Genomic DNA, 27,079 nt, shown 5'->3' on the forward strand with positions numbered 1-27,079 from the left:
CCGCTCGCCGTCAGCGGTCCATCTCCTTCCGCCGCCGCCGTGGCCATTCCCGATTCTGTTCGCGAAGGCGATCTTCACGGGCACGCTGCTGTTCTTCGTCGTACGTGAAGGCGGCTACGCGACGGTCCAGGCCCGTCGACCGACGCACGCTCGGCGTCAGCGGCTTCTCGTCGCCTTCTGGCCCGTTCCCGCTTCTGCTCACGTCGTCGCTCTCGGAGGACAAGCGGATCTTCCTCGACGCGCACAGCACGCGACCCACTCGTAGCACGGCCGGAAAGCAACTGCTGATAGCGGCGCTAGGCGACGCTGACGTCACAGTAAAGAGGCGCACACATAACGTCGGACTATAAACACGGCTTTAGCGTTTGTGGTGGTGGTACAAACTTTATTTAGTGAAGGCCAAAAGGAAAGGAAATTAAGATGCCGCCGTTCCGTGGGTGGCCTTCAGGCTGCCGGTCGTGGCCACCAGATCATGCCTGGCGGCGACTTCCGCTGCCCAGATCATTAGCCGTAGCTGGACATCCGGCTCCAGGCTGCCCAAAGCAGCCTCCCACAGATGCGGACTAGATACATGCAGCCCGACGTTATCGGCGGGCGGGCGACCGTCGCTCGACGCCGGGCGCGTCGGAGTGCTGGACTTGAGCTATACATCGATTTGCTGGGACTACGCGAACCTCTTCTACGCATGCAGAAAGAAAAAAAAACGGAAACCTAACCACGCACAGCTTCGTTGTAAGAAGAAAGGGCACACGCACGATGTCAGTTATAGCGAAGCTGTGGACGAATGAGCCAGCAAGGCGGAAACGACGCATCTCGACGAGAGAAGCTCAGCATACGCGAACGCCGGCGACAAACGCCTCCAGCGACCGTCGGCGCCAGCCTGAGGAAAAGCGCGCCACACCGCCGCCGATCACAGAGCCTAGACATTCAGACGCAGCAACGCACCCGCGGAGTGACAGCAGGTGCGTCCCTAAACTCGGTTGCACGAGAATGCGTGCCTTTGCATCGCCGATGAAAGTCCGGCCGCCGACCAGCTATAGCACGCTATCTCCGAAAGTTATTTGCATAGGCACTTTCGCCGTTCACGTACACAGACCTTGGACGGTGTCTGCTTTTTCTCACTTGTGTAAGTCACCAACAAAAGAAAATTTTATTGAGCAATAAAACATGTTTTAGAAACAAGATTATTTCAACAAAAGCCGATACGAACACTGAGTCACAACGACGGCACAATTCCACCAGGACGATGATATTTACACAAAACGAAGCACTGCGCACGTTTTCATAGTAGTAACTTATGTAAGCAAATGCCCTGAAGTTTACTATTTTGAGTAACAGTCGTACCATTCTCTCCATCCAATTTACTGCACTACATGCACAGAAGCCATCCAACTTGCGCAGGGGTTTACTCTCTTTAAAACGTTTGTCTTGAGTCCCCTGCAAAAGCATTCATGCTGCCGTTGAAATTTTTTCGCGGCTCAGCTCCGGTGGCATAGAAATATAAGTTGAGACTTATGGAAAATTATTATTTTCCCACGTCACTTTCCATAGGATTGCTTGCATTCTTTTGAGCTGCGCTAATTCGGTTTCGGGGCGGGTTGACATCTCCAAAAGTTCTGCCGCGAAGTGCCACCGAATTTGCGAGTCTGATATTTTGATTTTCGATTATCAGTCAGCGTTCAGCCTAAATTTCACAAATCTCCCATGAAGTTTTATTCTGGAGGAAAAGAACCTTCGTGACAACCCGCAGTTCGAAAGGCGAACATTCTGCGTTCGCCTACAACATGGATGCAACAACTGCTTTAAAAGGAGTACTAGAATATTATTCAGAGATGTTGAAAGTTACGCACCGTCAAGTGAAAGGCCGTTCCATTTAATGAAATCAGCAAAATTGTACACACTATTTCTGAAAGACGTTAGTTCAGGTCGAGAACTCTTCAGAGCTCCTTTAATATCGTGTTACAAACGCAACGTTTACCAATGCATATGCGCGTGCGCAGTGTCTTCCTGCCTTTGGTGTTTACAAAAATGTTTGCTTCAAAATTTTGACCAACAAATGGAGATAAAACGTAGTGAATAAAGACACGACAATGTCTGGAGCGAATGCTACGAAAATCATAAAATCCATGAAGTAACCTCTCATTCTGACAACATGTGAAATAGTCAACCTAATCTAGGTACCTGACCGGAAGTACTACACAGGTTGTCTTCTCTCTCTCTTTTTTTTTCTTGTGTTTCATGAACTGGCCGCCTTAAACCCAGGGATACCGTGCAACACGTCTTATTAAAATGTGAAGATGTGCACCCAGCTGTTGCTTTGGGCTCCGCTGTCCTCCTTGAAACCCTTGGGCCCAGGGATAGCAAGGGCAAAGTAAACATGTCTGCAACAGTGATTAGTAAAAGGCGAGTGGCGCTTTGGTGACAAAGAAGTAGGGAGGCGTAAAACAACAGAGACGTACAAAAAGGAAGTCCCCAGCAGTTGTCTAGAAAGTTTGTGACTGGGAACTCTTTGTGTGTTTAGAAAAAAAAAAGAAGAAAGAGATAGGTAGGACATTCGGCAAAATAATAACAAGAGCCTGGTGGCGCAACCCATCGCCCTGTTTCAGAGGGGACGCTCATAGGATCCATCCATCCATCCATCCATCCATCCATCCATCCATCCATCCATCCATCCATCCATCCATCCATCCATCCATCCATCCATCCATCCATCCATCCATCCATCCATCCATCCATCCATCCATCCGTTCAACAAACATGTTTGTCCCCTCTTTCTCGCATGGAAGCTGGACGACCGCAGCTCCAGACCTCTTTGTGCTAGTCTAGTAACTTTAGTAGGAAACTCTAATATGGCTGACTAACTCTAACTCTGACGCCCATCGGATCCTTGGTCTTCACTGGTAACTTCAACGTGCATCACTAGCTATGAACCACCAAGATTGACGGCAGCCTAACGTATCGACGGAGCACTTGCTTTGACTTGACTGATTTCCAAGCACTTTGCTGCGTGCACAGACAGTGTTCCCCCTATCCCGCTTTCTTTATTTCTGTTCCCCCTTTCCCTTCCCCCAGCGTAGGGTAGCAAACCGGACGCTGTTCTGGTTGACCTCTCTGCCTTTCCTCTCTTTGCTATCTCTCTCTCTCTCTAATATGGCTGTGCTGTAGCTTACGTCATTCCCTCCACACGCCACGGATGCCTGGCAAGGAAAGGCAGGTCGGGATGCGCGAGAAGCGCTTTTTTCTCGCACGCGCTATGGAAAACCTGGCGGCGAACGCGCGGCAGCACAGTTTCGACGGGCCGGGTCGAGGCTATGCAGTCGTTACATACTTTCGCACCGGGGAACGCGGCTCTGTTTAAGCCTCGCCGCGCACGTCGGTGTCGGTCGGTCGGGCGGTCGGGCGTCGAATCGTTAACCTCCCGCCGTCCGCGTTGCGTTTGTCGGTTGCCCCGCAAATACACAAGTCTGGCTGGCGGGGTCGGAGCCTCTCTGGCGACGGCCGTAGAGCTCCGCTGGCGGAGCTGTCGGCCTCGCCGATGATGATGCGCTGCATTTGCATTGACGGCCTGTTGTTTTGGCACATCGCGAGAGCTCTGTGCGTGTGCGTGCGTGTTTTACATTTCTGGGTGCGACAATGTGCGAATCACATAACGTTCGGTTACCTTCGCGCAGGTGTTGCTGGTGCTATGCGTTTGATTGCCTTCGCAGGAATGCAATTAGGGCAGAGCGTTGGCCGTCGTTCCGATCTCCTGTCGTGCTGTCCGCACGCATAAAACCAATTATTTGCTCTGTGTTACTATCATTTTGCCGGTCGCAGTGTTATGTTGTTGCTGTGCTGGAATGTAGATCACCTGCTGTGTTTAGGTTGAATGACTTAGCTTGCCGGGTGTGTCGAAGCATAGTGGGTTGAACAATAACCGTCGGCGCTGAGAATTGCCTGTGATGAAATTTCGACTTCGATAAAATAAATGTTTCTTCAACAGACGCTGCCATCGTGTGGAATTTCAGCGGCTCCTTATGTTTGCCAGGCAAGAATTAAGATCACAGACGCGCTGTTGAAGATTTCGAAAGTAATGAAAATTTAAAAAATGTCAAGAGAACATTTATTTGGAGTCCACAGTGAGTTCAAGTGAACGCATTGGTAACAGTGGTACAGCTTGCACGAATTCAAGTATAGTCACTTAAAAAGATATTCAGTGGCGACTTAGTGGTAAACGCGAGGGAAATGCGTGGGCATTACGTCGCATCTCTTCGAGGTACCGGGCGCACGACTTAAACCGCATTCACCACATTGACAAGTGGTGTTCTGGAGCTTACTCGACGTACGTTCTGTATCTTTGAGGAGTGAAGTGCAACTTCCGGTGTACCGCGGCGGACTACCATCAGTATATATATATATATATATATATATATATATATATATATATATATATATATATATATATATATATATATATATATATATATATAAAAGCATTGCAGTACCATCCGTTGCATTCTTTATGTGCCTTTATTATTAGGACTATTTTTCTTTCTTCTTCAGTGAACAGTCGTCGTGGAGTACCTCAAAGACTCTTGTGCGCCTCACGGCTCATTGAGATTGAGTTATGGCTTCATTTCGCAATTAGTTTTCTAACGCTTTTTTCCATTGTTTTTTCAGTCTTGCTTGACGAATTGTGAATGAGGTACTAAGCCGCGTTTACATGAACGCGTGATGGTAGCGCATCGCACCAATGTGTCGAATTCGTGTAAACCTATAACATTTTAACATTTTAGAAAGGTAACATAACACAGGTAACAAAGGTAACAAAGGTAACAAAGCATTTTAGAAAGGTAGGTGCATCGACCTTACTGCCCCACACCGGGACAGATTGAAAGGCATTGCGTAGTCGCGTTTCGCCAACTCGTGTACACGCATCCCCATTGAAACGGTGCGTTGTCAAATGGTCACCTGCCCTGCTTGAGGTAATCAGAAACTCTACACATGCTGCTCATTCTAGCGTTATTGGATAATCCGTCTTTCTCTTTTTTTGTGTCTCTTCCTTAAAACGGCTATATCTACCTTGTACCGCTACTTGTGTGGCCGCCGTGGTGGCATAGCCAAGTCAGGCAATTCGAATCATTTTACGGCGTCTCCTAACACGGTGTTCCCTGAGCTGTCTTGGATCAAACTGAAATGAAATTTTACATATGCCTGTAACGGATCCCCTCCTATCAATCCCCCACGTGCTTTCTTTCCACCAATACTAAGAATCTCTCTTGGTTATCTCGACGGCCGACCGCTTGATGCATCCGTCCACATTAAATCAGAGCGTTTTTGGAAGGTGCATAGGCTACCTACGGGTCTCGCTGGGTGAATACCTTCGCATTCCTTTAGGATGTGCTGAATCGCCTCCGAATTTTGGCTGCAGCAGACACGTGCCCCGTCTCATTGCGAATATTTGCTCCGGTATGTTTTTGTCCTTAGGCAACCAGCTCCAGCCTCAAATGAGCGAGGCACTACCCTTTGCGTAACTGTGCAAATTTTCGTTCTAATTTATTTCTTTTCACTCTTGCAAATCTCTGTGGCGCTTCTTGTTTCCATTCTTCGCATTTCACGAAAGTAGACTGCGGCGCCACTCGGCCTCAACGGATGTGGTCACTCCACGTCATCATCACCCAGGCCAATTCCCGTTAAGCGTAACGTATTCATCAGTCGAAGGGCGGTGTTATAAGTGTCAACTTGATGGAGTGGAGGAAGATCTTCGAGTTGAAGGTCGTTTGAGAATACAGGGGTTACACACTCGCTGAAAATTCATTTCGCAGGCGTGACACAGAGCGTATAGTGAGTGACGAAGGATGTGGATGGGCCTGTGCATGAACGGGAACAAGGGCCGAGGAACTTTGAATGGACGTGAGTGGGAACACGATTGACTGAGTGCGAGCGAATGTCAGTGCTGAGGGAGTGAGTCGAACCATTTCGGCAAAGTGAGTGAGTGAGTGAGTGAGTGAGTGAGTGAGCTCACTCACTCACTCACTCACTCACTCACTTACTCACTCACTCACTCACTCACTCACTCACTCACTCACTCACTCACTCACTCACTCACTCACTCACTCACTCACTCACTCACTCACTCACTCACTCACTCACTCACTCACTCACTCACTCACTCACGCGTGCTCGGCTTAACTTTCATTCGGTTTCGTCTTTCTCTCTCTCTGGACCAACGTAGCACAAGGCGCAGTTTTATTGTGGTAGGGAAAGCGTCATAATCGTGCGCTTCCATAAGTGCGTTTCCATAATCCTGTTACACTCTAGTTTCAAAACAAACAATGCAACAGCTCGCCACGCTCGGCTCCTCGGCAGTGCACCCAGGCTGCAACGTGTAATCGGAGAAGAGGCCATACACCCCTCCCGACGAGCACGGCAGAGGCGCGTTATCTCAAGGCGCCTGGCGAAAGCGAACACGTCGGGAGCTCCATTCGTGAACACGTTTCACGTTACTTTCTCGTCGATCGACTTGGCGTCGCGGCGTTCGATGATCATCGAACCTCGGCAGGTGCGGCATCGCGATCACTCTTGTCCGGGGTAACCCCCGATCGTGGCGGCCCATTGACACCGTTCGATCTTAGAGCGGGACCGTCTAGCCGATTACGCGCGGGTATTGGGAGGAAGCGAAACGCTGGAAGCAAGGCGCATCGCAGAGAAACGGCGCACGAACCTTTTTTCGGTAAAGCGTTCTCGCGGTCACGTCTTCTCGTCGGCCCGTCCATAGAGCACCGATAATTCTCCGATCGACCCACCGCTTCGTAGAGAGATTTGGCATGGGCGCCTGGAGAGAAAGTTTGATGAAGAAGCGATTGGGATAGTTGGATAAGTGGCGCCGCTCGCGAGACAGTGAAAGCCGTGGAAGAAGCGAGGTGGTGGACCGACGTTTTCAGGTCGTCGCACCTATATGCTTCGGAGCTGCCTGTTTCCCGTTGTTTGTCCTTGTTGTAGCCCAAATGGAGGATTAACGGGCTCCGATTTCGTTATCGCGAAGCGCTACTCAGGGGAGAGTTTCGTCGTGTCTTAGCTGCGGCACGTTAGAGGTCCTGTGTTGTCTGCGCTGGCTGAGATACCACGGGGTCGCAGGGCAGACCCTTTGGACAGTGTCGCCGAAGGACTTCAAAGCGGACAGCCACATTTTGTTTTTCCACTCTTACTTTTACGAGGAAGGGATGTATAGCACGTGGGTTTACGTGCTAGTGATGGAATAGCTTTGCTGGCAGAGTAAAAGTGCTTCCTCGGCGTCCGCCTTGGCTTATCTCAGATAGTGGAGTCACGATTTCCACACGGTTTATTGACGAAAAGGACGACGACCCGACCACGTCGCGGCACTGCTTGTCGTGCAATGATCCCTTTGGAGCAAGGTGTCACGAAGAGGTATGCAGGAGTGAAGCTGTAACAGAAATACGGAGGCCGTTTGAGTTAACGGAGCTGTAGGGCAGGATTCGCAAAATATCTTCGTATGCAATCGAGCGCTTTTTGCGCTCAACAGAGGCGGTAGCTTCGTGTCGAGCCTGAGGTTTGCAGGGCAATCGGCCATGACCGTTTGGGGGCTGTTCGTAAAACGTGGTTCGGGTATCCAAATCGCGTCCTTGCAGACCGTGCTAATTTGGAGTTTTTCCTTAGCTTTATCTTTACCTTGAATGTGTACCGCGTATCTGCGCAAGACTTGTTGGGACCTTTCATTTTCTGATGCGCCGTACAAAGACTGCGCGTGCGTGATATGCGAGCTTCACTGTTGCCATTGTGTTAGTTGGCCTTCATGGCATTTGGCAAAGTGGTCTGGGCGATCTGCGTGACCGAAAACCCACTATCAGCAATGTCATTGTCTTCGGAAGATGTAGCACGAGCGTGCACGTGGTGCAGATTACGTGGGGTTAGGCTAGGTTCCAGACTGCATCCGATTGTTAGGTGCGCGTATATTGCTTGCTTCACTTTTCAGTGTGCCCCTAATACCAAGGTGTGAGTGTATCTCGCGCGTCCTTCTAAGTCATCTTTTTTCTACGTGGTGCGGAGCAAAAATTGACTCGTGGCGCGATCTCATGGCCAGACCCATCACTCTGCCGGTCGAGGTTCAAATCATTGGGAGGGGCGCTTGCTTGCTTTTCTTTTTATTTTATGTTTTCAGCCTGCTGCTAATAACGGGTGCGGTAAACGCCCCGCATCAATTTGACCCGAGGAAACGTTCGCGACAACTGTCAGCGTAGCAGAAAACTGCCAACAACGTCTTCCTTGAGTGCAAATTCCAATGACATTTCGAAGCCGCGGGCCGAACACCTGTTCTCGCGTCTCATTCCTCCTGGCTCGAGGCACATTCACTTATACGTAGTTCCGCAGACGTCGAAGCAGCAGCAGCAGCAGCTGCTTCTAGGAAAGGCAACATACGTCACAGCGCGTCGTGATCGATAGAGTACAATGCCCGGTCAATCTGGGCAAGGTCGGAATTCACGACAGAGAGCTGCGCGGAAAGGTGGCAGTCGCAAACCGAACGCTATAGACGCGAACCCAACATGGGTGCTATTCTTCGCGTTAGGGTTTATTGTTCTACGCGTACAACGCGAAAGGTGGCATGCCTACACCTCCGTCGGGTGGCAATGTCTCTCGGGCGCCTCGCGGGCAGTGCACCCCCGCGACCGCGTGCGAACCACGTAGTCGCTCCATTGTGTAGCCGTGACGTGGTCGATACAGAGGGATGTGCCTGCGCGCCGAGTCTATCGATGCGCACGCAGCATGTCGCATTCCCCCGATCTGGGAAATGTACGCGTTCTTCCTGTCTGTGCACAGCTACGGTGCACAGACACGCCTGCGATGGTAATGGAGGTAGCACGTTCCCGAGTTTGCACGTGCTTGCACGTACTCGCGTCTCGCGCTCATTCATTCATTTCTCTTGGCCGGTCCTGTACTACAGCGCCGTCCGTGACGCTTTGAGCAACTCCGAAGGCTTTGGGAAAAAGAAAGAAGAAGAGAAAAGAATAAGGAACGACGGATCGCAAGAAGACGTCCCCTGTTCCCGTGAGTACAGCGTCTGCCGATGTGGTCCTTCCTGGACCGTTCTGCCATCCGATGACGTCATTTCGCTGCTGATTCCGCGTCAGCGCAGTTTCGCACGTAAAACGCTTTGTAGCGTTTTGCACTGCCGTATCTTCAGATGCGATTGCGAACAAGAATGGGTTCGAGTTTGTAGAGCAGGCATTTATAAACCTCATGAGCGGCAGCTTACCATTGTCCTTGAAAGGGCAGCTCACCGGCAGCATGACCGACAGCGTACCGTTATCCTTGAAAGGAAAGTGTGCAATCGTGGCCCTCTACGAGTACTAATTTGGGTAATGAAAATTGGATGACTGCAAAGAATAACCGGGGTAGTTGTAACTAATATGTTCCAATTAGGTTACTTTTTTGTTTCGTTAGTGGTTAGGGCAGCGCCTCGCCCACGTTATATGATCTTCATCGGCCGGTTGTGAGTGGTGGAAGTATAGAAGAAAAGCACTGAATAAAGCGAAAGGAATCGATACGTTACAGTGGCCAAGCTTGTGGAGGAACTTAGGACGCCGCACCGCGGGATGAAACGAAAAAAAAAATATCCACAACTGATAAGCTAAGATATAGGGAAGAGGGGAGGCATGGATTTAAGAACGAACAAGTGTCGTTGATATTGTATAGTTGGGAATAGACAAAGGCAGTGGAGTTGAGCACGTCATGTAAACCTCCGAGCAGATAACCCATTGTCTAACATTGCTGGGTGGGAAGGTGAGTGGCAAGGTAAACGCAGAGGAAGACGGCAGAGGATAAGATGTAGGGAGAAGATCGATCATCTTGCATATGACAAGTGGGAAATTGGTTGAAGAGGTAATCGGAGAGCACGGGTATATAGAGAGCGTTCGTCCTGCGGTGAACCGCAAAATGAGCTTCCATTATTATTATTATTATTATTATTATTATTATTATTATTATTATTATTATTATTATTATTATTATTATTATTATTATTATTATTATTATCATCTTCTTCTTCTTGTTGTGTGATGGCTTTTTCGTTTCAAAGTGACCAGCTTCATACAAAGGGAACTCACCTAAATTACGAAAACAAAAAAAAAGTGTGGTTTTAATTTCTTTTTCTTAAGAATCCATCCCTGACCACTGTACAAATGTGTGCGGTAGCACATGTTTTCCTTCGTGGATTGAGTATGTGCAATGTTTCTTCCTGACCTGAACGCTTGCGCAGGTGGCAAGCGGCGATTAACCAAGCAGCCAATAAATAGTCGCTATTCGCGAAAGTTCATGGCGCAGTTATGGCGCAATGCTTTAGCCTACTCTCGACAATCCTTCCATACGAATTCACTTCCTTCTGCCGAAGATACCTTACCAGAGATACAAGCACCGCATCCCGAGTTAAATCGACACTAATTGAAGCAGCGACACTTTTTTCTCCCTTTCTTGCAGCCTTATACTTATGTAACCTCAGCGTTCTCGTTTCGTCGTTATTATTACACTCCGACGATATGGGGTTACGCCGGTCAACACGGCAACACACACACACACACACACACACACACACACACACATATATATATATATATATATATATATATATATATATATATATATATATATATATATATATATATATATATATATATATATATATATTTTTTGCCCGGCCGACTTGCCGTCCTCGGCACCCGTTCTGATGTCAGTTTCGTTACGGCGACCGTACACCGCAGATTCGAGCATTTTCCTTCTATACGTCTTTCGATAGCCGGACGCCTGCTTGCTTCGAGCAGGAAGAAGAAAGAAGAAGGAAGAAGAAAGTTCATTGGCGCGAACTCGGTCGCAGTCGTCGCCCTCACGGCAGGCTGTATCTAATCTGACCTATTAGAGTCGAGCTGCAGTGGCGGGTGCAGCCACTGATTAAGTGGGCCGCAGCCACGTCGTGGAAATCTGTGAGATATTGGGAGCAACGTCGTGGCAAGGGGGGTTAATAAAGGGGGGGAGGGGAGGGAGCAGTACGTGCCGCGACCGCCGAGGTTTCTGGAGTGAATCTTCCACGACCGTGACCATGGAACGGCTGGCGCGCGCCGCGAGATCAGACGTCAACATCGACGCGCACTGAGGCGAAGCGAGGCGGTCAGGGGCCGCGGCGGGCACTACTGACCGCGTTGATGTGTGTACCGGTGGACGCGATGCAGGCCTCGCGGGCCTCTTAAGGCCTGCTGGACTGTGTTCTCGCTTGCCCGAAGCCGCACCGAATTGACGGAGTGCTGTCGAAGCCGCATGTGGGTCAGTCCGTTCAAAGAGCGGAATTCCTGGTCGGTTGTCATAGCTAGCAGCTGTGGAAGAGCGAAGAAATATTTAGCGTTTGCGACATTGTAATAATAGGTGGTGTCGAAATCCACGTTCCCGTCGTGTGGCGCCCCCTGGATTTGTAATGTGGGCGTTAAGAGCTACGTTTTTTATTGGTTGAATGCGGCGGAAGCTATTTCGGGAGCCGGGGGGGAATACGCCACAGGCGTAGGGTTTCGGACACCAATTGTGGGGATTGGGTTTGTTGGGTCTGCGTTACCTGAAATGATACAGGGTTTATCCTTTTTCTTTTCCTATATGAAGCGTTTGTGAGTTCGAATACCTCAGTAGGAGGATATGGATCGTAAATCTGCTGCACGGATTCTTCGTTCGCCATCAGAGAAGTTTAATGACCAATGGCTCGCTCTGGCTATGGCGTCCTGCTGTAGCGCACGACCTATCGTGTGCTGCGTTCGGGGCTGCGTTTCTCTAGAGGAATATGATAATGGCCAGTGAGCCCAAACTGCTGTGCACGTCAGCATTTATGGACGCCGGATAGCCGCATTACAGTGAGTCTAAGACTACGGTGTCCCGAAAATCGCAGCTGCCCAATGTTGGTCGATGAAAATTTTCTAGGGTTCAAGTCATGCTTTCGGTGTCCTTGCGCTCGACGTGGGGGAATTCCCAGCAGGTGATTACTAAGGCGAAATCCTTAAGTGGCTCGTTGCAATGGCTCATACCCGAGAAAAAAAGCGGCGGCGTCTAGTCGTGTGGTTCAAAAAATATCATCATCAGCAATGGCTCATGGTACAAAAAGATGTCACAGACGTGGTACCCGTTATACCAAACCCGAGTGCGGATCAATGGGAGGGAGTGCTCTCCAGTGATCGCTAGGTCGACCAAGAAGGTCTGATTCGGCGAGCACAACTGGCAGCAGCATCCAGCGGAGCCCTGGACTAAGGGCAACCGACCATTGTGCTAGAAGATGGACGATTCCATCTGAAGACCGCAGAAGACCAGCGAATCTAGAGCTGATAAAGTTTTTCACTCACTCACTCACTCACTCACTCACTCACTCACTCACTCACTCACTCACTCACTCACTCACTCACTCACTCACTCACTCACTCACTCACTCACTCACTCACTCACTCACTCACTCACTCACTCACTCACTCACTCACTCACTCACGATCAGCAATGGCTCATACCCCAAAATATTATCACCACCAATGGCTCACGCCCACATAACGTGACGAAGAAATATAATCCAGTGCGAAGCGAATAGAGGCGACGATGGAGGACGCTCGCCCGGGGCCTAGAGTGGAATTGCCGACACGCCTCGAAAGTACGATACGGCCGGGGATGCTCGCCAAGCGATAAGCGAGCTGCGACGTGCGATGCTGCAAGAGCAAGGCGATAGCTTGCGAGTGCTGAATCCACCTGCTGAGATGATGCAGCGCAAAGTCAAAGGGAAACAGGAGTGGCGACGGCTATGCATCACTGCTACGTGATTACATGGTTACATGATTACATGGGATTACATGTTACATGGCGCGCCATGCTTTCGCCTTCACGTGCTAAAGGAACGTAACATGCTGCCGAACTTTCTTTGTTTTTTCTTAATGTTTCAAGCCCGTACCTAGGCCAATAACATCTCGCGTTTTCATTGCAGTCAAAATGTCGTTACTATTGAGGTTATGAGAGCGCACAGACAACCGCACATAGAAAACAGTATTCTGGTGGTTAGTGGCCCCGGTGATCTTCCTAAATGAGGAAACGGGGGAAAAAGAAAGGCAGCATTCTATGACTCAGGGCCGTCGTAATTTTAATTTGCGCGTACTTGTGACTATATAGGCAAACGCCGAAAGAGATATCTCGGCGCCTGTGAAACAAATGTTCCACGCGCACCGCCAACTTGGTTCACCCTGCAGTCACTACAAAAGACAATGCGAATGCCTCAAAATAAGACGATTTGTTCGTTTTTCTACCATGGCAGCCGTTCCCCCAAAAGTTCATTTGGTGTGTCACATGACAGGAACGTGTAAGGGCTTCTCCACACCGAACGAAGGTGTCAGTTATAGTCCGACGGGCGCACGAAAATATCCGTGGACGGAATTCCTCTGCAGTTGCTGAACTACGCTTATTTATTTTCAAGTATCGTTCAAAATTCGACTTACGACCCGCAGCTGCCAGAACGGGCTCAATATCACAGCATTCAGCTAATTTGAATGCTATTGCTCCAGTGCTTCACGTGCCTCTTATCGCTTGCCGTGTTTAATATATTTTGATAATGGTGTTATCCTGCCCACGGGCGCGCGCGACGCCATAACCATTGCCGAGAAGCCGCCGTGGTGGCGTGGTGGCTGAGGCGTAGGCTACGCCGATAACCGGGCGGCGCGGGAGCAAATTACTGTGTACCGAGCTTAAGGAACCACAGGTGGTCGAAGTAAATCCGGGGTCCAAAACTACGTCGTTCGTCATAATATCGTAACGTGGTTTTGGCACGTAAAGCAGCAGAATTTGATTTGTTTGCCTAATGTAAGATATCTGCCTTGGGTTAAAAACACCTAAATATGAAAGATAAGTGAGCGTAGAGCGCTATTTCATGGTTAAAGTGCGAGCAAAGCGGCCTCATTCAACGGGAGCGTAACTGTCGCAGTACAAGAAACGCTACTCATTATCTCTGACGAAGGAGGGCGTAGGATACGACCATTCGTGCTCGAATGAGTCGACCCAGCCTTTCGGCCGGCGTGTTTTACGCGATTTACTAGAGTAGCGCCCTAAAAGGTTCCTCGAGTAATGACCTTTTCTTTGGAAACTACGGAAATACTAGAAACGCCTGCCGTCGTTCCTCCCAGGAAGAGCATTGACGACTAGAGTAGCAGGAGCAGCAGCTGTACAGCTTTAACAAAAGCCCCAGTGGTAAACGACTTTTCCGGTGCTCGTATTGTATATAGCCGTCTTGTGTGTACACTGCTTTATACAAAAACTCATGGTATCTGATTACAGATGGCAGGTCGTACTTTAAGGGTTAACATACAGAACCACTAAACTAATTTCAACTGATCAAGTATTCTTTGAAAACTGTATTTTTCGTCAATTTCGCAATAATAGCTTTATTATTAGATGAGAACAGAAAGGTCAAAGCGACAGTATGTCCGTCTGACATCACGGATACCAGAGTATGTTTACGTGTTTGGGCCGCGTTAGCTCAGGCGAAATATAACGAAACTGATCAAGGCTCTTTTTTGAATTAAATGTGATACTTTTTTTACCGAGCACTAACCGCTTCACAGATGTAAATATTCACTTCGATTTATTAGTTCAATCATACAACAATTTAATATATGGCGAAGCACGCAACGTATCGGTTGGCAACGTTCTCAATTTCCCCGCCCAATCAACCAGCTTCGTTTAGTTTTTTTTGTATTTTTACATTTCCCGTCTTTATTCGTTGGCGTTTTGTCCGGATTTGTCAGTGATGCGTTTGGAATCGCCAACAACAACAACAACAACAACAACAACAACAACAACAACAACAACAACAACAGCGACTACGACGGTGACAACAACAACATCATCAACAACAACAACAACAACAACGACAGCCCTGTTCCTCAATGCCGAAAAAAGTAAAGGAAAAGAAAGCTCAGCAAAGAAAGCTTGTCATGCGCCTAATGGGAGCCCATCCAATATGCACGCCGCGATGTTTATCGTGCTCCAGGGATGGGTGGGCGTTATACGCCGCTCCGAATCCTCGCGTCTCTTCCGGCAGCGTGCAGTCCAGCCGGCACTGTCGTCGTCCCCGATCTGAGAACGACTGCGCAGGCGCTCCTGTCCGTCCGCTGGAGCGAGCACGGAGAGAATTGATGACGCGCTCAGGAGGGCACTGCGATGCAGCATTTCTCAGTACGGCGGTGTATTCTAATGTGAGAAAAAACGGTGTTTTTTCGGAGCTCCCGTTGGCCGAAATAAGGAACAAGTGCGGGGGGGGGGGGGGGGGGGGTAAGAGGACATCTATGACGGGAACTTCGGCCTACAGCAAAATGTTTCTGGTCGAATCATCACAACGCTGCCCGATTCCGTACGAACACTCGCCTTTTTTGGCAACTGCCCCTTGATTCTTCCGCCTTATGTTTGAGTTCCTGGCTTCGACTTCTGCGTTAGACCGAGGCGGAATGTCTTGAAATAGCCTACCAGAATAATTAAATCCGTCGACTGGCAAACAGGGGGGTATACGTCTCTTCGAGACCAATGCGATCAGTCTAGTAAAAAAAAGAAAAAAAGAAAAAGCGACCGGCAGAATAACACTACTAACAACAAAAAGGAACTCTGGATGCCGTTTCTGCTTTCTGAACAAACAGCGGTAGGGTGCGAGTGCGGCGCTTTTTTTTCTTGTTTCTTGGCGCTGCCGCAACGAACAGGCCAGGTCGTTGTCCTTCCGTATGCTATTTCATATTGCTTATTTGTTATTGCAAGCGCTCCATTACTGAGCGAAGTAAAAAGGGAACCTTCAAGGAGGCAAACGTTTCTTCTTCAGGTCTCTTGTGTTTTTCTTTCTTCTTTATTGCATTACACGCACGCACGCACGCACGCACGCACACACACACACACACACACACACACAGAAATATATATATATATATATATATAGATATATATATATATATAGATATATATATATATATATATATATATATATATATATATATATATATATATATATATATATATATATATATATATATATATATATATATATATATATATATTGTATGCGCTGCAATTACCACTGTAAGATAGCTCCCCGAACTTAACGTCTTATTCGCGCGATCTTAAAAGAAAGATTGCACCTATTTAATGCTGGGCTTTCAAAGCTGGGTTGAAGCGAAATATTTGCTTCTTTGTGTTGTAATGAGAGATCCCATTAGGTTGTCTTTGACGCCGTCAGCATAAAAAGATAGCTCTCAGTCAGAGCAGTGTGACTGCGAAGGTATGCGCATGCCATTGTTCGTCAACGTCGTACTTGTGGGGCGAAGTTGCAATCTCTAGGGGCCATAACTCCGATTCAATGAGGCTAAGTTCTCGGTCCTTGCATTTGCGGTGGAAGCGGCTCGGAAATCGGCTTGTATCGACGGTGTAGAAATATCAACGTGGACAGATGTCTGTGGATCGTTGACAGGATGCGCCTCCGCGATGCTTGTTTGTCGTTCAACCTGTCTACGGTATTGCCGTTTCTAAATCTTACTCCCGCACACGTGTAGTTGTGACGAGACATTCGCACAACTTCCTCTGTGCCTGACCCCCGCTATGATGACAAGAAGCAATTGATGTGTACAAGTCATTGATGGCCTGTAGATGGTCATCGACCACCTGCCAGAGCAAAAGGTGTTAGGCCTGTTATCCGAAAGGAACACCGCGCATAAGGCTATCTCTGCGGGTGCTGAATCTATCACAGGTCTATTGGCCTACATAATTGAATTTGAGAAGTCTGCTTACTACTATTTACCGCTGGATTGCGTGTACGCAGTTTATTTCTTTGAAGCTCCTCCCTGTTTCTCTTTCTATCTCCTTTCGCCCTGCCCCTCGTGCAAAGTGGGCAACCGGAACTGCATCTTTTAAACCTCCCTGCCTTTCTATACACCCTCCGTTTCTCTGTCCTCTGCCACCAGCGAAATTCTTAACTTGCACGGTCTCTCTCAAAGGCCTCCGCATTCATGACGAAAGCAGTCAATCGTTCGGAAAAGTGGCACTGTGTCGCTTCGCCTTCGCTGCCTCGGTGACAGTACCACACGCGAGGATCTCAACGACGTCTCCTATTCTTCATGAGAGGTCCGGTAGACGGCGCTGCATCGCAAAAGCGCTCTGGCAACCGGCGCGTGACATTTGAAGTGCGTACCAACTCTAAACGAGGACAAAGGTGCGGTCACTCTCCCTGAAGGGGAGAGTTACCCTCTCTGGGGATGCGAGGGTAACCCTCGCCCACGATCATTACTGCTAGTTCCCTCCGAGGAGGGTTGGAACCAGCTGCCGACAAGAGCAGACAAGAAAACGCAACTCGCACTCGTCTCGTGGGCCCAAGACGTCGCCCCCACCTGGGAGCCACACTAGGCCTACCTGCCATAACTTCCTACCCTGCAGTGGCAAAATAAAGTTGTTTCTCTCTCTCTCCCTGAAGGATCTCCCTCGCTCGATACACGCCAGCTTGACTCGATCTTGCGGCGTTCAACCCGGCGGGTGTGTCGACGGGGCTGTTTGTTGCCGCCAGTCGCTCTGACTTGCTCATTAGCCTGACCGCTGAACGCGAACGGAAAGAATGGGCTCGGCGTTTGCTATAGCAGAAACGAATGTCTCGTATGCAGCTGGCTGCGCTTGTTCGCTGTTCGCTGTTAAACGCATTCCTTCTCGGTTGAACTTGGGGCGCTTCTACAAAGCCGGAGTCCAAACTTATGTCGTCGACGAGCCAAAAAAAAAAAAGCTATGGTGCAGCTTCGATGAAAGCCTTGTCACAGACCTGCCTGCCAACTTGCGAACTTTATGATTCTCAAAAGGGCTGCGACAGTCGCAGGGGGGAAAGGCGACGGGGTAGGAGAAAGAAGATGGGGGTAGCACGCATTTCCTTAGTTAAGACGAGGTTTGTTGGATTTAAAAGAAAGCTTAAACTATAGCGACTGTTCGTGTGGAATTTTTCATTTAGGTCGTCAGGTTTTTATTGAAAATTGGCAGAAATCGCAAATTTTCAGAAAACGATACTATCAAGTTTACAACTTTGTAACTCAGCAATGAAAAAGGACATCACAATTCTCTGAATTGAATCGAATATAGTACATCTAAAGCGGTGTTACGTTTCGCCTACGACGCGCAGTGTAGCCGGCGCAGATGCTACGGACCGGCGGGGCTTCGTTCAAAGCGGCGGACATTTTGGCCCGTTCGGAGCGGCCGCGACGCATCCCCGCCGAGCGCGTCCCGGCATGTTCAGTGCCACGTGTCTTTGTGTGTGCGTGTGTGTTTGTGTGCCCACGCTTGTCAAAGCGCGGCAGCCGGGGAGAGGAACTCCCCAAGTGTGAAGCGAGGAGGTCTGACCGGCGCCGGCCCGGCTGATGCGTCACTACACTCGTCTCTACATGTCTCTCAGTCCGTCCGTGCCTCGCTGTCACGTGGTGTCATCCCGTGACCTTCCTTCTTGCCCGCGACGCCAAGAGCATAAAAGCAGCTGCTCCCGGACGCCAAGAGAGAGGCTCCGATTTCTTCTGTTGAGTAACGTGCTCTCCCGTCTCGCCACTTCGGTCGACCTGACCGGCCGCTCTTTTGCGATGCTAGAATAAACAAGTTGTTCTGTTAGCAGTCGACTCATGCTTTGCCGGGACCTTCGGATGCTTCCAGTGTGCCCCAGGCCGCCAGGCCAACGCTACCCTTGGAACTTGCGACCCATTTGCAACAACGGGCGCCAGCGGTCCGATTGCAATAACGGGTGTCAGCACTGAGGTTCCAACAGCCGGTGCCATCGGTGGGATTGCAACAGCCGGTGCCATCGGTGGGATTCCAACAGCGGACAAAATCGATATGTTACAAATGAATCTCAAAACATTTGGTAATATGGAAACGCAGTTTTTGCAGAACCCATGTACAGAACGTGGCGAATTCACGTAAGACAAAAATCGACGCATTGAATTTGTCCGCCTTGAATTTTCTAATAGATGCCGCTTACATATCCGCGATATCTGTTCTTGATGCAGAGCTATTAATTTGTAAACTTCGTGCTTCTATTTTTTAGGAATTTTAGAATTTTTGAAAATATTTTAAACAAAACTCACACCCTAATCCAGATGCCGCTTCTGACAGTCACTAGAATTTAACTTTCTCTCTCAAATGCAAAAAAAAAGTTTATTAAAATCCGCCCAGGGGTTATCTCAGAAAAACGTTGTCTCGTTTTACATGCATTTGAATAGGCCGTGTCAGAGTTGGGCCCGAGCTAAAGCTTCCTTTTAAGCGCTCCGATCTCGAAGATGGTGCAATGCCGGGCCGATCCGCGGCGGAGGTGAAGCAGGCGTTAAGCGCTCCCCGTACGTGGGCAGATCCCGAAGATAGTGTAATGCCGGGCCGATCTGCATGCGGCGGAGCGGAAACAGCCGTTAAACGCTTCCCATACGCGGGCAGATGCCGAAGATAGTGCAATGCCGGGCCTATCCGCGGCGAAGGTGAAGCAGGCGTTAAGCATTCCCTCTACGTGGCCTATCCCGAAGACAGTAGACAGTTTTAGTTACACGTACGCAGAGGCTTCACGTACGCAAACGTGAAAAGCCTACGTACCTTACGTGCCCCCCATCTGAAACGCTGTTTAGCTGCACGCACGCGACGCACGCCAAAAGGGACCCCGTAGCCCCATCTATCGGGAAGTGTGAACACGGCAGTAGCCAATTCAATCCTGTCGCCGTGTTTCGATGCGAGCCAGGTGCGCGCGCGTGGCCCGCTGTCGTTTGTTCGTGATCTTGCGGAACTCCCGCGCGAAGCTGTCTACGTGCGCAAGAAACGCACGCAAAGAATTGAATCTCGCGTACGTCTGTGAGACGTGCGCGCGCCCGCTACGTTCTACGCATGCGCACTGCTCACACGTAGAAGCTCTACGTACGCAAAGCCTCTAAGTGCGTGTAACTAAAGCTGTCTAGTGAATACCGGCCCGACCCGCGGCGGAGGTGAACCAGGCGTTAAACACTCACCATACGTGGGCCGATCCCGAAGATAGTGCAATGCCAGGCCGACCCGCGGCGGAGGTCAAACAGGCGTTGCGTCCCATGCGTTGGCCGATCCCGAATACTGTGCGATATCGGGGCGACATGCGGCGGGGATGCAAGAGCACTGAATTCTTGTATACGATTTCCTGGGACGCCGCCGGATTTTCCGCTTCACGAGCCGCATTAGTTGTGTCGCACTAATAATGGCATTACTGTCCAATTGAACGTCGACGAGTGGTCTTTCGAGGTATGACCTGCGGGCAAGCGAGCGCATGTTGATTTGGCCTTGCGAAAGCGGACGTATGCAAGAGCTTGCGCGGACAAGGAAAACGCGGAAAGATGCATTTCACCGAAGGGACTCCAATGCGTTCGCGTTCGTACACGTCATCGTTCTGGAGTGCCTCTGCCAAAATTTATCCTAATTTCTGCTAGAAACTGACGGTACCTGTTTCTTTCATGCATTCTACAGAGACGTCGCGATAAAAGGTATACGCGTGGTGTTGAACGTCATTTAATTTTAAGTCTGCGTTTTTACCAGTTACCGACACTCAAAGAAGTTTGGCAAACAATATAATTAGGTAATCAGAAAAACTACGGTGGTTATTCAAAGTGGTATGATTGTAGCGCTGCCTTTGAAGTTGGCTCCATGTGCGTAGCAGTGGCAAATTGTGGTGAATACGCTCAAATGTTCAATCATCTTTAGGGGTAGCACAAAGAAAGAAAAAGAAGATGGGCATTCGGCTAAAAGTGGCGACAGGAAATGCGTCACGCTGTATTATTAACGCTGATCGTTTGCTGCCGCGGGCATCGAAAAAGAGCAGTGTGAACTAAGATTAATAGAAATAGTATTAGTTTCGTTTTATTCTTTCTCGTCAAAAGTAAAAATATCTGCGTATAAATTAAACTTTGCGGCTTCCGTCGCGAAGCGACAGGCGAATGACGAGCCAGATGCAAGAATTTCCATCTCAGGAAGCGGCGTGAGCCGCTAAATTACCCGCCAGGGACTCGTGTCCCGGGGCTCAGACAATGTATACTTGTTGAAAATTGCCCCTGGTTGCTTGAGGACGCTCAGGGCTTGTTTAGAAGTGAGGCCTTTTTGGTAATTTCAGCACGCTGTTTGTGAGCGCGTGGTGACTGTGATGTGATTTTTCCCTCGCTTGCCCGCCGTAGTTACCAGAGCTATCGCCGTTTCCTCCGTGGAGTCGATGTCTGGAGTGCTCAGCGAGCCCGCTGCTACCTCTTCTCCCTGGCCGTTCATCACGGTGTCAGCGTGGGCCGCTCTGTTTCTTTACTTCGCCGCGTCGGTGTACCTAACTTCTCCACTTCTTGGTCCTTCGTAGGCCTGACGTATAGATTGTACTCTCGCTTGTCTCATTTCTCTGTTGGGGTTCCGGGTGCACGTTTCTCGGGATGCTGGCCACAGTGATCTTCTCTCTCAGGGGTAGCAGAACCCGCTGTTTTCTGGATTCATATTCGACTGGGTAGCTCAGTTTTCTTAGCGTGCCCGTGCCCCCGTGCTGGGGACATAGAGTTTCTCACTACATTACCTAGAGGGAAATCTGGCGCTGCTGCGCTGTGGTATGCATGGGAATGCCGGTATATTGTGGATTCGGATTGGTATCGTTCTCGTAGAGACAGGACACCTTGAAGACACGCTTGGCAAGTACCGTTCCGTCTGTCACAATGATTCATTTTCTACTAGAACAGCACGTGAAAAGCTGTTTTAGCTTTATTATTACACGAAAACATGTTTTGTTTAACTATGAGAACTTGTTATTGTGTGTACGACTACATGTTACGCAAAAGGAATCAGCGGGCCGCTAAAGTTGGAGGGCAGACGACAAGGTTCGCGCTCGCTTTGCAACAGTTGGTCGTCTGTTCTTGCTTTTCTTCGCTTGGTGATGCATCGTGGGTGAGTAAAGATGTAATATGCGTGAATGGAAACATTTTATGAAGATTTTACTTTGAGAACGCGTTATTTGCGTAGCCATATCCACGTTTTAGACGAAGCCTCTTACAACACCAGCCAACACGAGCCTCGCAGACACATATACCGTCATTCCCATGACGGCACGGTGCCCCCTTAAGAAACTCCCATAGACGGTGCCGCCAGATTACCCTCTAGGTGTTATAGTGAGAAACTCTATGGCTGGGGAGCTCGACTCGCTACATAAATCCGAACAACACACAAAAAAAAATGGCTGTGGCTTAGGTAAGGTTAAGCCCAGGATGCGAAACATACTAGCCTTTATTTTAGTTGTTGAACCACTGTTTAGCCTGGTGAACTGCTGTTGCTTGGCTATATTTGGTTCGGCTAGACGAAGAAACAACTCATGCATTACTTCTTCGCCTTCAAGAGTGGAACGCGACAGCGTTCCCGTCGACCCGCCAAGGGGTGTAAGACAATGGGCTACAGGGCAGCGACTACGCGCCCCGCATTGGACGCGGTGAGCGTCGAGCAAAGCAGCGTTCGGCGCGGCAACGAAATGTGCGCCTGAGCAAGAGACGCACGCCTTAGAAACAGCGCGTTTCTAAGGCAACACCGCATTCACTAGAGGCGCTTTTGTACCGCTTTGAAGCGTTGTACTCGTGGCTCAGTGGTAGCGTCTCCGTCCCACACTCCGGAGACCCTGGTTCGATTCCCACCCAGCCCGTCTTGCAAGAGTTGAGCCAAAGCCACTTCTCCTCTGTCGTGACGTCACGGTGTCACGTGATTTCATGGTCACCGCCGCGCCTGAGGAGCTGGGTTGAGCCCTCGTAATATGCTTCGCATAAAAAACGCGCAGATCCCACGCACCGTGGGAATCGATGTAAGCGAAGCCTCTTCTGCTGTTTGAGTCCATTGGCGCTATTTGGCGGTGACATATTGACGCCATACGGCAGTCGTGACGGGACTCGAAATGTCATTTTGCCTCCTCCGCTTGTGTTTGCTGTTCTTGCCCCGCTCGACGCTTTGTCCGAGCCTTCGTCTCATCGGCACTAAGTGCACTCTTCGGCGCCATTCTGGGTTGTAGCGTTGTAGCTCACAAAACTGCTTCCTCTCTCTCTCTCTGTATTCCCTATCTGAGATTCTGCCCACCTCCTCCTTCTACTGTCGTTGCTGTTGCGGGTGAGCACGTAGACAAGTGCGGCAGCTCCTGCACTGCATCTGTGAGGGGTCAAGCCTACTTAGGCGTCCAGAGGGCATTGGGCAGATACGACACGGCGTAAATCTTGACACGAGTTTCTCTGGTGGTATTTCCTTTGTTCCACGCTCCTGTCACGTACTAACGCGACAGCGTTAGGTAGTAGTAAGTGATTTTTTGGAATGAGAAAAGAAGAGATAAGTGCAGTATACCGTAACTGTCTCTCGCTTAGGAGGTCACCTCAACGGTAGTGCACGGGGGAAGGGTAATGGGAATAAAAGAGTGTCGAGAAATAAAGATGGAAGAAGACGAGCCGTGTCGCCGAAAATTCCTTGTCGACGCGCCAGGCGTCGCTTGGCCATTAATCATTGTCACCCACAACCGCGCAGGCCCTCATCGTGGCGCATACCTTGTCATACATTCTTTACAAAGTTATTCCTCGGAATTTTGAGAATAACAGACCTTAAACAAATGTCATGGAACAACACACCGACAGCGCAAGCCTTTTATGTTTTCGTGACATGGCCACGTCTCTACCAAGTCCCGACGCGACCGACGTTAGTGACGTGTGTGTCAACTATGTCCTGGCGTGGCCGACGTTAGCGGCGCGCCGGACAGCAGCAGTCGCAGCAGGGAGAAAGCCGAAGTGAGAGGCGAAGAAAGCTTCGCTTTAATAATTATAAGGCTCTCCTGCGCCCACATGCAATGTAGGCTCACACCTCCCTAAGGCAGAGGCTACAAGCACTCAGCAATGCGAAGCGAAAATTGAACACATTCTTTAGAATCGTGCATGCAACATATAGAAAGGTATACGTTTCTATAAGGAACCGGCTCAAAACAAGAATCCGAACCACACAATTGATAACGCCCTCCTGAGCCTACATGCAATGCGAAGAGCGTAGCGCTCCCCGCATACGTTTCCCGGCAAAGGTAACTGCTGCGCAAGCTAGCCGTGGCGACGGCAGCTTGCGACGTGGGGAGTTACGTCCCTAGCCTTTCGTATGTAAAAGAACCAGCCTATCACCTGATCTTAGGGTTGTTGCAGCACCACTCTGGGCGGCGACGTGCTGTCGAAATTACTATTACTCCCATTACCACCAATACTCTAAAATAGCATTACTGCCATTACTCTAAAGACATGAAGCATTGCATACCCCTCTCAGCACTTGTAGTGGTGGTCTCAACGGCTTCGCCGGACATCCACTTTCGCAGGGCCGGAATGGCCAGTCAGTGCATTATTTAGTAAAATATATCCGCGAGCCATCTCTGCAAGCCTTCATCGAATCTATCCTCTATGCAACGTGCAATACCATAAAGTAGACGTAAGACGCCTTGTGAAATGAGGAAATATTGTGCTGCTCTATATAAATGCTCGTTCCGGACTTTTGGTGCGTTCATCGAATGTTGTGGCACCAGGTAATCAGTAGTAGTTCCCGTGCGAAGTACGAAGCTCCACCGGCCGGCATCAGCTGAAAGAGGTGAATTGCAATCATGTGTCATTGTGATATTTGGACCTTATATAGGGATACTATGCGTGTAGAGGCGAAAAGTGCGAATGTGGTGAATGGGTGATATTAAAAAAAAAAGGCAATTCGCTTTTACCTACGTGGCGTAGAAAATACCCGACTCATCCCAAACAATACCATAAAATATGAAGAAAATATCTGATTTCCGAGTATTCCCCATTCCAGGGCATTATTTCCTGCACTTTAAGAGCACGTATACACAGGTGACTGAGCGTTTTCGACACAACTAGGCCTCTGCCGACGCTATGATAAACTACTAAACTACGTAGTACATATTTGACATTGTTTAGTTATAACTCGCGCATAGCCTTTTGCTGCGATGCCTCTATATAGCGCGCATGCAAAAGAAATAACAAATATAACCGTCAATGGCTATAAAAAGAAGACTGGCCATCCTGGTCCTGCGGAAGTGGTCGTCCAGTGAAGCTGTGGAAAACTGCCACTACAACTGCTGAGGGGGGGGGGGGGGGGGTCTTATAAATAAGAAATCATTACATGGCCCATTAAGCGAAACACCCGGCGTTAACATCCTATGGTACCAAAACCCATGTTGCCAAGTTGTGACGTCACATTTGACATCATTACGAAACGTGATTATGTCATCACCTCCCACCTCTCTTGATCACGTCATCACGTCAAAAGTTACGTTACGGAATTATGGCATCGTCATGTCACGATATCACCTGAAGATGTCATGTTATGACGTCACACGAATACGTCACCGTCAAGCGATGATGTCACCTGACAACATCATGCCATGCCTCTTGGAGAAGCAGCATCACACTGCACACTTACCGCTTTTTCGCACTGACCCCGGGATCGGCCCATGATGACGAAACGTGATTACGCCACACGTCAAGCGTCGTGGGATGACGCATTCACACAAAGGTCACGTGATGACTTCATTAAGTCAAACGTTACGTTGCGTGCTGACGGCATCGTAATTTGACGATATCGCCTGATGACGTCATGTGATGACGGCACCACATACCTCTTCTAGAAGCATCACACTGTGCGTTTCCCGCTTTTCAATGTCTCGGCGATCGGCCCACATTTTAGTGTGAGTAAAGGCTGCGTACCCGGACGCGAAAAATCCCGACCAACTAGAGGTTTACGGCTTCGCTGTAAAAATAAAATAAAATTCAGCCACCTGCCACTGGTAACAATGGGAGGGCCTTTATATTTTCACGAGTTGGAATTAGAAGTGTAAAAGTGGGGAAAAATTGTGTCGGCGTATAATATATATTAACTGACGGCGGCCTGCTCCGGACCACTGTCCGTGGCACTTTGCTTCTCGAAGTGGCAGGATATGTGCCTAGTAAGCTCCCGAGAGACACTTTGCAATGTGGTGACTGCGGTTTAAATCGTTGATCCGGGAACTCGAAGAGGTACCTAACGCATTTCTCGCGCATTTAGCGCTATATCGCCACTGATTCATTTAATTATTATTACTTTTTTGTGTTAGGGCGTAAGACCACTTAGGAAGCTTTAGCTCGGAGGCTCCTATCTAAATGCATGTAAAAAGAGAATTCGGTTTTCTCGGCAACCACTGCACCGAATTTGGCGAAGTGTGTTGCATTTAAAAGAAAAATTTAACACCTAGTATCTGTTGTTCTCAAATGTTCGATTCAGGTCGTCAATATTTATAAAAAATTATCAATAATCGGAAATATTTAAAAACGAAACTATCAAGTTTACAACTCTGTAATTCAGCAACGAAAAAGATAATACAATTCTGTGAATTGCATACAACAGTACATCTAAAGCCGACAAAATTGATATGTTACAGATGAAATCCAATAAATTTAGTAATATGGAAATAGAGCTTTTGCAGAACCCTTGTAAATAACGTAACAAATTCACGTAAGATATAAAATGACCTATCGAATTTGTCCGCTTTCAATGGTCTAATGGATGCCGTTGACAGAACCGCGATATCTGTTATTGATGCAGTGCTATGAATTTGTAAACATAGTACTTCTGTTTCTTTTTTTTTTCGTACATCCGCATTTGTAAAGATTCTTTACCACAATTCAGGCCATAAATCGAAATTTCGCTTCCAACGGTCACTAGAATTGAACTTTCTCTCTCAAATGCAACAAATTTCATTAAAATCAGTCAAGAGGTTACCTCAGAAAAACGTTTTTGCGTTTTACATGCATTGGGCTAAGGGCCCCAACCACATAAATCCTTTCACTTTGTAATAAGGTTCCTTCTCTCTCTCTCTGTCTCTCTCTCTCTCTCTCTCTCTCTCCGTCGCCAGCGTTCTGCCTTCCGCAGCTGGCGCGAGCGTTGCGCGCACTGTAGCGTGTATGAACTGCTCTGAGCTGTACACGGACTAAACGCCGAGCTTAACGTTGTCTTATATTTCACTGCGCGCTGA

At 48.9% G+C, this 27,079-nt stretch overlaps 1 protein-coding gene across 3 annotated transcripts in view; it reads left to right on the top strand.

The window, feature by feature from the left end:
• Positions 1–27,079, top strand: part of LOC135897463 (microtubule-associated protein futsch-like) — a 291,670-nt gene that overhangs the window by 164,408 nt on the left and 100,183 nt on the right. The gene's annotated exons all lie outside the window — the stretch shown is intronic.

This window comes from Dermacentor albipictus, chromosome 2, assembly GCF_038994185.2.
Source record: "Dermacentor albipictus isolate Rhodes 1998 colony chromosome 2, USDA_Dalb.pri_finalv2, whole genome shotgun sequence".
In the NCBI taxonomy this organism is placed as follows: Eukaryota; Metazoa; Arthropoda; class Arachnida; order Ixodida; family Ixodidae; genus Dermacentor; species Dermacentor albipictus.